Source organism: Schistocerca serialis, chromosome 2 (assembly GCF_023864345.2).
Source record: "Schistocerca serialis cubense isolate TAMUIC-IGC-003099 chromosome 2, iqSchSeri2.2, whole genome shotgun sequence".
Lineage (NCBI taxonomy): Eukaryota > Metazoa > Arthropoda > Insecta > Orthoptera > Acrididae > Schistocerca > Schistocerca serialis.
The window spans coordinates 437,723,577-437,736,330 of record NC_064639.1 but is presented as its reverse complement, the minus strand read 5'-3'; the positions used below and the strand labels follow the sequence as shown (position 1 = coordinate 437,736,330).

The 12,754-nt window shown below is 46.8% G+C and overlaps 1 protein-coding gene across 1 annotated transcript in view; it reads left to right on the top strand.

The window, feature by feature from the left end:
• LOC126456043 (uncharacterized) overlaps window positions 1-12,754 on the top strand; it is a 197,074-nt gene that overhangs the window by 48,575 nt on the left and 135,745 nt on the right. The gene's annotated exons all lie outside the window — the stretch shown is intronic.

Here is a 12,754-nt window from a genome sequence, read left to right as displayed (position 1 = left end):
AGTATGTCCTCGAAATACAATTATATTTACGAACTTGCAGCAAGCTTCAGATAAAAAATAGGTCCGCAACTTGTTTTATAATCGAAATGAATGGTTGTAGCTCCGTCGTAAGTTCCATTAAGAAATATCTTTTTTGTTTCTTGATGGTGACTAGTTTCGGACATTTATGTCCATTTTCAAGAAATCCTACAAAGAAAATCGGAGTTGGCATGACAGTTTTATAGAGTGACGCATACGTGTTTGAAGTACAGTTACTCGTATATTATACTAATATATGTGTAACGTTTACAAATTTGTCCTAATGATTTAGTTTTTGTGTGTTGCCTTACTAGTTACATATGTTTGGAGCACGGGCTGCCGCACTTTCTAGTTTTGATCTATAGTAAAGACATGTAACTTTCTAGGGACTGGACATAAATTGTGTGTAGTGCATAACAACATAGCTACTTGAGCGTACTCATCAACTGTATTGTCATACTGTAGAGTTTTTAAGTCTATGTTAAGTTAATGAAATAAAACATTGTATTGTTTAATCAGTAAACATTTTATCTTCGACGCGCGCAGGTGTCAGCGCCCTGCAGCGTTCTAGCTGGCAACCACTGGCGTCTCTGCTCTTAAGTTCGCTACTGCCTGTTCTATGCTGTCTACTTAGTGTCGTTGAGTAGGCCATAGTACCGCTTTGATCGTCACAGCAGAAGGAAATTTTGTATATAAGCTTTCGCCTGTACTGCACTCTTACGATACGGTATGTAACTAGTAAGGCAACACCCAAAAACTAAATTAAGAGGACAAATTTGTATACCTTAAATGTATATTAGTGTAATATAATTAGATTGCAAATATGTGTACCTCGCTTGTATAAAACTGTCATGCCATCTGTAATTTTCTTTGTAGAATGTCTAACATTCTGCGTGGTGTCTGTCTGTTCTATGTCGTGTCTCCCTACCACTTTCGCGCAACGACGCTCTGAGCGTGTTTCTTAGGGAATTGACTAGTTTGAACCTGGGACCTGTTGCTGGTAAGGAGACGCCAGACCACACATGACATGCAGAGTTCAGAAGAGTTCGGTGAGACTAGCGATGATATAACCAAATACTTAATGATTTCAGCGTCAGCTCCACTGCACTCCCTATAAAAGAATCTTAATACTAACTAAATTTAGTGGAAGCTTTCCTATTTTTAGTTAGCTGGTAAAATAACGTCGAAAAAGTAGTTAAGTTTACCATTGGAAATTTTATTCTACTCACAAAACATTGTTCATAAATTGCACTATTGATAAAAGGAAATGTTTTAGTACAGGATGATAAAAACCAATTGCTTTGAACAAAAATGTGAACGAATATTCCCTGAATGGGTTTCCAAGTTCTACAATGGATCGAAGGATGACCTGTGCCACATCACATCTATAATCTAGGTTTAAATTAAGTTTCACAAAAGAGAAACCTATCAAAATGGTCTACAGTGACCCTCAATTATCTTTAATTACTTATCTAACTTGTCGTAAATTACAGTGGCTGATGTGCTTCTCAATAATTATATAACAGTAAAATCATCGCGTTTCAGATTTTAACTTACGTAGCAAATGTGAATACCATGAGCTTCAATTGACGATCGACACTAGTATTACGTAAAAAGGGGATGTAACAGATGAGACATCTGCAGTTCTGAGTGAAGCCTTATGCGCTCAAAAATGCGGCATCGCGTGCGTTCATTACCTTGTCGGTGTTTGTCCGGGGGCGGCGGCCGGCGCAGCTCCATACAGCTCGCCGTCTCGGAAGCAACTCTACTCCTAACTTCCCCTTACTAAAACTTACCGAAGTTGGTTTAAAAGAAACTATCTGACTGTGTTTTCATCTGACCAATCAGGGTCTCAATGTTAACCTTAAGCTCCGCCTACAAAAATTGTCTATCCAATGAGAAACATTATACTTTCCGTGGTGGGGCAATGTTTTAACGTTTGCAACGTAAGAGATGCGAAAAAGTCTCACGCTAAAACTTGCGGCTGGTGTGGCCCTTTTAGTGTTATCGTAAGATCCATACTGTTCTTCTGGAGGGCTCAAGCTTTTAACATGGGCTGGGGGGGGGGGGTGGTCCTGGTGGTTAGCTGGCGACGTGGGTGTCCATCCCTTATCGTAGGGCCTTCTAGCTCAACACGGTTCTGCTCTCGGCTTCTGTCCTCGTTTCTCCCCTCGGAACTGCATCTGTCTCACGGTGGGAAGGTATGACATGCATTTAGGCATTCTTGTGTTAGTCTGTGGTATTCCATTTGCTCAGACGTTAGTCGTATTACTTTGGTTAATTTAATGTCACGATTTATTCGGAGCTGTGTGACATACTTCTGGATTTGCTTATCATGTCAGGGTTTTCATCGATGGTGTTGGATTTGCCTGACACCTTAAAAATGGTTTAAAATGGACGTATGTCTCCGAAACCAGTCACCGTCAAGATATAAAAACGATACTTCTTAATGCAACTCATGCCTGAGCTACAAGCATTTATTTCAACAACTATATTTTGTTTGTGAAATATTGAATTTTCTCTCTAATCACTATTTCTTAATCACCATGATTACTTTACAGCAATTAAATATTTTGGCACAACGATATCCCGCCGTGGTCAATTTGATACCCCACTTGCCTACTTCCAATTTTTAGTTTTGCTTTGGCAATTCGGACAAAAATCTATTGTGTTATTTATAGGGAGTCCTGCTTTCGCTCCGCTTAAAATTTTGACCAATAAGTAGGAATTTCTAATCAGCGAAAAGAAAAATTGTATCATTTATGTTTTGCATCGTTGATATGATCAATATCAGAGTCAACTTCTGGGCGTAACGGTCGATATGATGGGCGTGTCTAAAATACTCTGATAAGATTTGGGACGTCTGTGCAGCCTTGAAAAATAGCGTTCATTGTATTATCCAGTTAAGTTTTAGGAACTTCGTTCGAAGTTTTTAGCTGATGCTCGCGGGGACTGATGAGTCCAACTTTCTACGTGACATAATCACTCAGAATATATGACAACCGTGAAGTTTTTGAAATTAGTTGTCGTTTACTATCACTAATACTAATTTGCGACAGAAATATCTTTCCTTATTTGCTCTTAAGAAAGCAAGCAAAAAGTGAATCACTTAGTCTGTTTCGAGTACCTTTGAAAGGAGACGGCTAAATGCAATGTAGTGTTCTGCGATGTAATTTAAAAGGCTGCAAACAGAAAATAATTTGCTCGTAAAGTACTGCAACATCGCGCCCAAAGTGTAGGTCAATGTGACCTGGAGTCTGACTATACTAACTGCCGAAGGCGCGATGTTCCTGCACATCAACAACAAACTGAGACTTACCGCAAGATGTGTGTCCTATTTAAAACCTCGTCATTCAACGAAAACAATCAACTGCCCAGAGAGGCACTACTTTTTCGCCCTCAGGGGCTCAGCATTTCTTTGCTGGGTACGGGCTTGGCGACCCCAAGATTCCTGAGATTGGGAATGGTAAGTGCCGCCTATCACCGTAAGCTCTGGGCATGCTTCAGCGAACACTGCGCGGCGCGGCGGTGGAACTTTGTGTCTCTCGGGGATCTTGGCTTGACTGCCCGGATCGCGAGGACGGAATAAACCTCAAAAAAGTGTCAATCTCAAAGTGCGCTGCGCGCTGATAGGATGCATGGCTGTTGAGGTGGAACAATCGTTAGCAGGCAACCTCTGGGGAACCTGCTGCACCACAGTGGTATAAGGCTTACTCTGGCATGCGGGGCTCTAAGTGGACCCTTATTTCGATAGGGTGCTAGTCCTCCTCATACTAAAAATACTTTGGACTGCAGTAACTGAGCTCTTGAAGGCCTGAATAACAATGTGTTTCTGGTGATAAGAGGAAGGAGGGACATTTGAAAAAGTGTTCCCCTTTTATATCCATATGAGTTTGGAAGGCATTGCTGAAACATTAAATCTATAAAACTATTGCGCAATGGCTCATTGTTGCTCGTAACTAACAGGTCAAAGCAGGTAGCCCTTCTTAAGAAATTGCAGAAACTGGGTGAATATATAATTGTTGAGATGCACACCTCTCTCAGCTCCAGTAAGGGCGTTGTCACATGCCAAGATATCATGGACATAGACATAACAGAACTGAAGCAGGAATGGGCATCCCAGGGAATAGTCGATGTAGAGCAACGAACGCGCAGGAATAAGGGAGAAACTGAAAAGACTGCTACTTTCATTGTCACATTGAATCCTCCGACACTGCCTGAACATATTATGACAGGGTCCCTTCGGCTTAATTTTCGGCCTTACATTCCAAACCCTATGCGTTACTATGTACGTGGCCATACAACCATGAGTTGTGGAGGTGAAGTGATCTGCGGAAAAGCCGCTCATGACTCTGCGACTGACTGCCAGTCTCCGGCGATCCGCATCAACTGCCCTGGGAACCACCCAGTCTGGAGCCGAGACTGCCTTGTTTTTGCTGAAGAACGCAAAATAGAGTAGATAAAAGTGACCAAGCGGATCCATGCCGAAGCCAAGAAAGAATATAAGGCGACGAAACCCCCAGTCTTTGCCACTTCATATTCTTTCATGCTGTAGAAACCTATTCCCAAGGCGGACGCTTCGACACAGACGACGCCTAACGTGCCTGTATCCACCATAAGCGCCTGTATTTACAGATGTACATGTTAGGGGAAAAGACAGTAAGGAAAGGCAATCCAGGCAGCCACACAAGGAAACACCAACAACAGTTCCACAACGAACATCTGGAAGGTACAAGATAAGAAGAGTGCCTCACAACGCCCCCTTTCCCCCTTCATCCTCGAAGGGACAGGGTGCAGGGAAAGGCTTACGACGTTCGGGTCAAAAGCTGTCCCGAGCGCCGTCAGACGTCATTCTTCCCCGTCCGACTGATAATGATATCATGGAGTTAGAGACCTTGGATCCAGGGAGCCCCTCCACTCCCCCTCGTTCTTAAAGTGCTTCGCATCCCCAGAGAAAAGATAGCAGTAAATTAAAACCGCACCGATGACATGGCTTCCATAATACAGTGGAATATGAATGGGTTCAGGACTCACGTGGAGGAACTGAAACTCTTAGCACAGTCATGTCCCTTGTGCTTTTATTTACAAGAAACGCATTTTAAAGGTACAGATGTCCATGTGCTACAAGGATATACGCTATACCGCAAGGATGACCTATCGGGGGAAAGTGCCAAAGGAGGTGTTGCAGTGTTTGTCACTAATGCGCACCACTCCTGCCCTCCCTTTGGCTACTGATCCTCAAGCAGCTGCAGTTCAAATTCGTGTGTCGAAGAATCACTGTTTGCTCACTGTATTTACCTCCACAAGATGCAGTAGACTCTGAGGCTCTCACGGATCTTATTGCACAACTCCTGCGACCATTCCTCCTCCTAGGAGACTTCAATGCCCATCATGTCCTGTGGGGCTTGACCAATACTTGCCCTGGGGGTCGGGTTTTGGAGGGCGTCTCGACGTCTCACGAGCTGTGCATCTTCAACACGGGTAGTCTCACACATTTCTCTGGTGCTACTGGGTCATTCTCAGTCATCGACCTCTCTTCCTGTTCTCCACCCCTCGCCAACTCTGTTCAGTGGGAGGTCATTTACGACCTTCATTCCAGTGACCACTTCCCAATGCGCCTCCTCGTACTAAATGGCTCACCAACTGAAGTTAAGCTCCCGAAATGAATGGTCAGCAGGGCTAACTGGACGTATTTCAGCCAGCTGGCTGCGTTTGAACACTGCGACAGTGTCCAAGAATGGGTGGACCACATCACACGAGTAAGCCATCATGCCACTGAACTCTCCATCCCACGGCCTCAGGTCATCTTAAGAGGCGACCAGCACCGTGGTGGACAAATAAGTGCTGCTCTGCAATCCAGGAAAGGCGTGCGGCTCTTCGAAATTTTAAACGCCAGCCGACAGCAGACAACGTAAAGGGTTTTCGAGTTAAAAGGCCCAAGGCTTGACATTTCAATAGTAGAGCAAGAAAAGGTCATGGCAAGCGTCCCTGGACTCCATCAATCGTTCCACTTCTATAAAAGTTTGGGAAGCCATCCAAAGGATTTCTGGTAAATGAAGCCATTTACTTATAGCAGCAGTGCTGAAACAGGTGTGCCTCCAAACAACACCCAGACATTGCTCACAAGCTGGTCGAACATTTTGCACAAACTACTGCCAATGTAAGCCAGGATCCGGCGTTTCGTCGCTATCGTGAAACTGTAGAGAGCAAAAAGATGGACTTCAGCTTCCACAGCTCAGAGGGCTACAAGGCCTACAACTCCCCTTTCTCCATGTGGGAGCTCGAATTGGCACTGACTGAGATTCGTGACACAGCTCCTGGTCACGACCAAATCCGGTACTGCATGCTTCGACATTTGCCGCGGGATCAAAGGAAATCCTCCTCCGAATGTTTTAATCTAATATGGCAGACAGGCAACTCCCCAAACTCAAACCAGGAAAGCACTGCACATGCCCCATTAGTTATCAGTGTGTCACCTTAACGAGCTGTGTAAGGACCAGAGTTGGTGACATGCTGAGTGATCGATTTGAACAGGAGAATGGGGTTCCTCAGGTCAGTGTTTTAAGTGTTACTCTCTTGCCATAGCCATCAACAGTATCGCATCTACGGTAAGGAGTCCCGTACAGTGCTCCTTACTTGTAGAAGATTTTGCTGTTTTCTGTTTCTCCTCCAGTGTTGCAACGGTAAACCGTCAGTAGCAACTTACAGTGCGGAGGTTAAAGTGGGCTGCAAAGATGGGATTCCAGTTTTCTGCAGATAAGTGTGCGTGTGTTCGTTTTTATCGTTCTCAGTCTTTTTAATTTCCCTGCCTTGAACATAGGGGACACCATCCTAAATTTTAGGGAGACAGTGCGATTTCTGGACCTCATTTCTGACTCCACACTGTCGTGGTTACCACACCTGAGAGGTCTGGAAACCAGAACCCTGATGGCACTGAACATCATAAAGTGCCATAGCCACAGGTCTTGGGGAGCAGACATGGCACGTCTCCTTCAGTTTCATCGGGCTTTTGTGTGTTCGCGGCTGGACTATGGTTGCACGGTGTGTGTGTCAGTGAGGTCCTCTTGCTTGCAGATCAGTGACGCTGTCCATCGTGAGGTGATTTGGCTGGCCACGGGTGCTTATTGGACCATCCCATACCTAGCATCTGTACTGAGGTGGGGGAACCGCCACTTACCATCTGGCACCAGCTCCTCACGGTGCGTCAGGTGTGTAAGTTCCTTGCAGCCCCAATTTCACCCACACAAAATACTGTTGCTCGTCCACCTCTGGAATGCCTCCAACGGTTCACAAGCCACGATACCATTTGGGACCCGCTCGCAGCATGTGCTGGAGTCACTCAATGTGGAACCAGTACGACCACAAATCCAGGGTTTTAACCGCCTACCGCCCTGGTTACTGGAGAGGCGTGGTTACTGGAGAGGTGATTTTAGATTTGGTGCAGTACAGAAGAGACAGCACTCCCGCTTCCATTTTTAATGCGATATTCTCTGATTTTATCTGAGTATCACGACAATGTATTGTTTTTACGGATGGGTCTAAGCAGAGGGACTCTGTTGGTTGTTCTGTCGTTTCCCCACATCGTGTAGTCAAGGTCGGACTGCCTCCAGAATTTACCGTCTTCGACGCAGAATTATATGCGATCTTCCAAGCAGATAGGACATTCTCCTGATGTTAGAGTTCTCGCCCGCTCAGATTCTCTGAGCGCCCTTTACTCTCTCCAACGTTTGTATGTAGCAGATACAGTAATCCAGAATATCCAGGATGCCCTCCTGCAACTACAACGACTGAAGAATGAGGCGTCGTCCTGCTGGGTACCTGTGCACGTTGGAACTGCAGGGAATGAAAGAGCGAATCGAATAGCCAAGGAGGCGTGTCTTGATCCTCTGGTATTTCGGTGTGCTATCCCCCTTCATGTTACCACCTCGCTGTTGAGGTACAAAGTCATGTGTCGATGGAAAGATGAGTGGCTGGTAGTGACTGATAACAAGCTTGGTGTCATCAAGCCCACAACTCGGTGGTGGAGTACTTCCTTCCAGCAACGTCGGCGAGACGAGGTCCTTCTTACTCATCTTCGCATAGGCCACAGCCCTATGACACATGGATTCTTACTCCGGCGAGAGGACCCTCCACTGTATGGTACTTGTGATGTGCAGATCAAGGTGCGCCACATTTTATTACACTGCAGTTTATTTGTCGGCCAGCGGACTCCGGCGGATCTGCCGTCTATTTTATGTAATGATCAAACGAATGTGGTTAGGGTTTTAAAGTTTTGTGAATTGTCCAACGTTTTTAACAAGATTTTAGGGAGATGTTCTTATACGTCAAAGGGTGGCTGGCTAACCCTAGTCTTTTGTAAGAGGTCAGCCTTCACCCAGTTTATCTTCGTTGATTCTCTGTTTTTGGGAAGGCTGCTCAGGCACATTAGGATACACCCAATGACGTCTCCTAACGGCTGAAACTACCTATCTGGTGAGGTCCCGTTGTAGTTTCCGCAAGAGCTTAATTTTAACGGGCAACGCTTTTGGCGAAAATTGCTAACGTCTTAACGGCATCGAATAATCATGTGGAAAAAAGTATGGAAAAATACTTCTGTACTTACACGTCGTCATTAGCAAGTATCTCTCGTCTGCTATCGCATCATACATGAAAATAACAAATAACGCACATATTAATAAATGCCAAATTTTTTGTCATTTCTGGCCTCTCACGCCTCTTATTACCCTACTTATTCTTTATTAAGAGTTGCGCCACAGCTAAAATGTGCATTCACATGCTAACCTGGTCCCGGAAGAGGTTAAAATCCTCCCTCGGGTATGGGTGTGTGTATTTGTCCTTAGGATAATTTAGGTTAAGTAGTGTAAGCTTAGGGACTGGAGACCTTAGCAGTTAAGTCCCATAAGATTCCACACACATTTTTCACATGCTAACAGACATCCGGTTTCCTGAAATGTGATATTGTGACTGCAGTCTCATGTGATTTGGACTATTCATTCATATATCTTGATAATCTGCGGTAACTGACGGCGATGTTTATTGTCCGGCCCAAGTCCCTTTCCACTCAGTACTCTTTCAAGAAGAAAAAAATGCTAGTTGTATCCTGACCACAGATTCAGCATGTTGTTGCGCTAATGTCCGTCTGAATGTTCTTAACCTGTTTTATTTCTAAGTATTCACTTTCGCAGGCCCTTAATGCGGAACATACCTTCAAAACGACAGCATAAGGAATTTATTTCATAAAGCAATGCCACTAAATTTCCGTATAGGATTTTGTCCCACCACAGAAATTGTACGCGCGTGCAAGCTCATAAAAGCTGACCGCAGTATCGCTAACCTAAGGGATCGTGCTAAAAATTATCTCCGATTTTTCTTGTGAAAACATTGTCTACGTATTTATTTCTCAGAATACTCACCCTGGCGACGAACACAATCCTCCCACCCCCCAGGGGGTCCACAACACTTTTGTGGATATGTGCGTAGCGAGCACGGGACCCCGAGCTAAGGTGGCCCTCCTTCCTTTCCGGGCTGCATACCTTCCCTTCCCGCATCCTTCCCCGTCCCCCGTCTTCGCCCCCCCCCCCCTCACCTCTGGCTCTTTCCTTCCCTTTCTCCCCCTCTGGGAGTATGGTTTGTGCCTACGTCCAGAGACGGACGCTCGAAACTGTTACAAATTCCTTGCTTTCTACACTTGCAAGTCTTCGTCCTTCCTCTGCCCTTCTCTTTTCCTTCCTTCTTCTCTTTGCCCTTTTCTCTGCTGCGGCGTTTGAGACCCCTCTTCTTTCCTTTCCCTTTCTCTTTTTTCCTCCCTGTGCATGTCTGAAGGCCGACCCACGCACTTCCATGCGTAGCCGGTGACGGGGTAACGCGTAATTCCCCGCCCCGGGTAGACAGGTAGGACATGTACGTACCCCCTGGTAACGGCCAGGCCCAGGGAGGGGTGATTACCCGAGCTGATACCTTCCAAAAGTGCCAATTGGTCCCTCCATCCGTTTGTCGGGGGTGTGACCTGAGGTGTGAACAATCACCTAAGGCGGGAGTGCCCTCAGAGAGGGCCCCCACAAGGGAGGAGCGCGCCATCGGAGACGCCGGTAATCATGGGGGACTCTTCCACAATGGTTTCCTCACCTTCCACTATGTCTGCTCACAAGCGTAAGTTCACCGAGTCTCAGCCACAGACAGTTCTTCCATCGTTGCCACAGTTCCTTGTTGTTTCTCGGTCTGACGAAGGTCACGACTTCTCCACGGTCAACCCTTTTATTATTCAGAAAGGTGTCGACGCAATTGCAGGTCCTATAAAGTCTTGTTCCAGATTATGGAATGGCACCCTGTTGTTAGAAACAGTCAGTGCCCTCCAGGCACAAAAATTGCTGCGTACCTCACTACTACACACCGTCCCTGTCCGGGTGGATCCGCACCGTACTTTAAATTCCTCGTGTGGAGTCGTTTATACACGCTCCCTCGATGGATTGTATGACGAAGAAATTCAGCACTACCTGTCTGACCAGGGCGTAACGGCTCTTCATAGGGTTATGAAAAGGGTTGACACGAACATCATTCCAACCCGCACTGTCTTCTTGACATTTGACAAAGTTCAACTCCCATCGAAAATCAAAGCAGGTTATGAGAATTTCCGTTCGCCCTTACGTCCCAAACCCTACGCGTTGCTATCGGTGTCAGCGGTTCAATCACACCAGCCAGTCCTGTTCCAATCCGGCCAAATGTGTTACGTGTGGCAAAGAAGCCCATGAGGGTGCTTGTCCACCTCAATCCCCTCGCTGCATCAACTGTATGGGTGACCACGTTGCTTCCTCTCTAGATTGCCCCGTTTTTAACGACGAAAAGCTCATCCAGGAAATTTGGGTGAAGGAAAAGGTGTCGACCTTTGCTGCTCGAAAATTATTCGCCAGTCGACAGCCCACCGTGCCTCAGACAGGAAAATACAGCACTGTCCATGCTTCTCCTCGGCCAACAAAGGAGGCGGCCACGGTCGTCAGATCGGCCAGCGCAAAGATCGCCCGTTGAACCTCACCACTTTCGCCTGCCCACTCTATTGCTCACCCTTCATCGGGTTCTGCTAAATCTCGAGCCTAAAAGTCAGACACCATGACTTAAAAAAGAGCATACTCGTGAAGATTTTTTACGTTCCCCAACTTCACACCCATCGGTTCCTCCTTCATCTAAACATCATACTTCCAAGAAGGCTACAAAGAAACCCAGTTCATCTCCTTCTCCGCCAAGGCGTGTCCCATCTACAGCACCACCTGGCGGAAATCGCCCTCGGCCGTCTTCTGTGTCGCCGAGGCGCACTGCTGGCGGCCGATCAACCGGCCGATCGCTGGTGGCAGGAGCTGCTCCTGAACAACCTATGGATCAGGATCTTCTGCCTTCAGCTGAATGCCATTCCATGCTGTCGGTCGCTACCTCTGAGCAGTCGTTGAGTTCACAGCGACCTTGGTTACATTCCTCCATTTTCTGTTCACCCTATGTCCATTATCCACTGGAATATCCGCGGCATTCGAGCCAATCGGGATGAATTGTCGGTCCTCATACGATACTACTCGCCGGTCATCTTCTGTCTTCAGGAAACAAAGCTGCGTCCCCATGACCGCTTTGTTCTCCCTCATTTTCAGTCTGTCCGATATGATCTCCCCTCTGATGAAGGCACTCCAGCACATGGAGGACTCATGATTCTTCTCCATGATACTCTCCATTATCACCCAATCCCCTTAAACACTTCCTTCCAAGCTGTCGCCGTCCGTCTTTCCCTTTCCGGATACACGTTCTCTCTTTGTACTGTATACATTCCATCGTCCACACCAATGGCACGAGCTGATCTCCTTCATCTTCTTGGTCAGCTTCCACCCCCATATTTGCTGGTTGGGGACTTCAATGCCCACCACCCGCTTTGGGGATCTTCACATCCTTGTCCACGTGGCTCACTCTTGCTAGACGTCTTCCACCAAGCGGATCTAGTTTGCCTCAACACTGGGGTCCCTACATTTTTGTCTGCCTCCACGACAAATTTATCTCATTTGGACCTTGCGGTCGGTACTGTTCCGCCAGCTCGGCGCTTCGAATGGTTCGCCCTTGATGATACACACTCGAGTGACCACTTTCCATGTGTCCTTAGACTGCAGCCTCAACTGTCATACATGCGCCCGCGACGCTGGAAGTTTGCCCAAGCTGATTGGACACTTTTTTCGTCTCTAGCGACATTCGATGACCGTCACTTTCCCAGCGTCGACGATGAGGTCACACATATTACCGACGTTATTCTTACAGCTGCGGAACATTAAATACCACGCACCTCCGAATGGCCCCCGGGGCCCCCCAGTTCCTTCGTAGAACGAGGCATGCCGTGATGCAATACGTGAGCGGCGACGTGCTCTCCGCGTTTTCCGCCACAATCCTACTTTGGCCAACTGTATCAGCTATAAGCAGTTCCGAGCGCGATGCCGTCGTGTCATCCGCGATAGCAAGAAGGCAAGCTGGAAATTTTTTATTAGCTCATTTAACACCTTCACTTCCTCCTCGGAAGTTTGGAGTCGGCTTCGACGGTTCTCAGGCGCGCCTAGTTTCTCCCCGGTCTCTGGGCTCACTGTTGCGCATGATGCATTTGTGGACCCCGTCGCAATTTCCAACTCATTGGGTCAGCACTTTGCTGAGATTTCGAGCTCTTCAAATTACCCGCCAGCGTTTCTCCCGAAGAAACGTGCAGCGGAAGTGCGACCTCTTG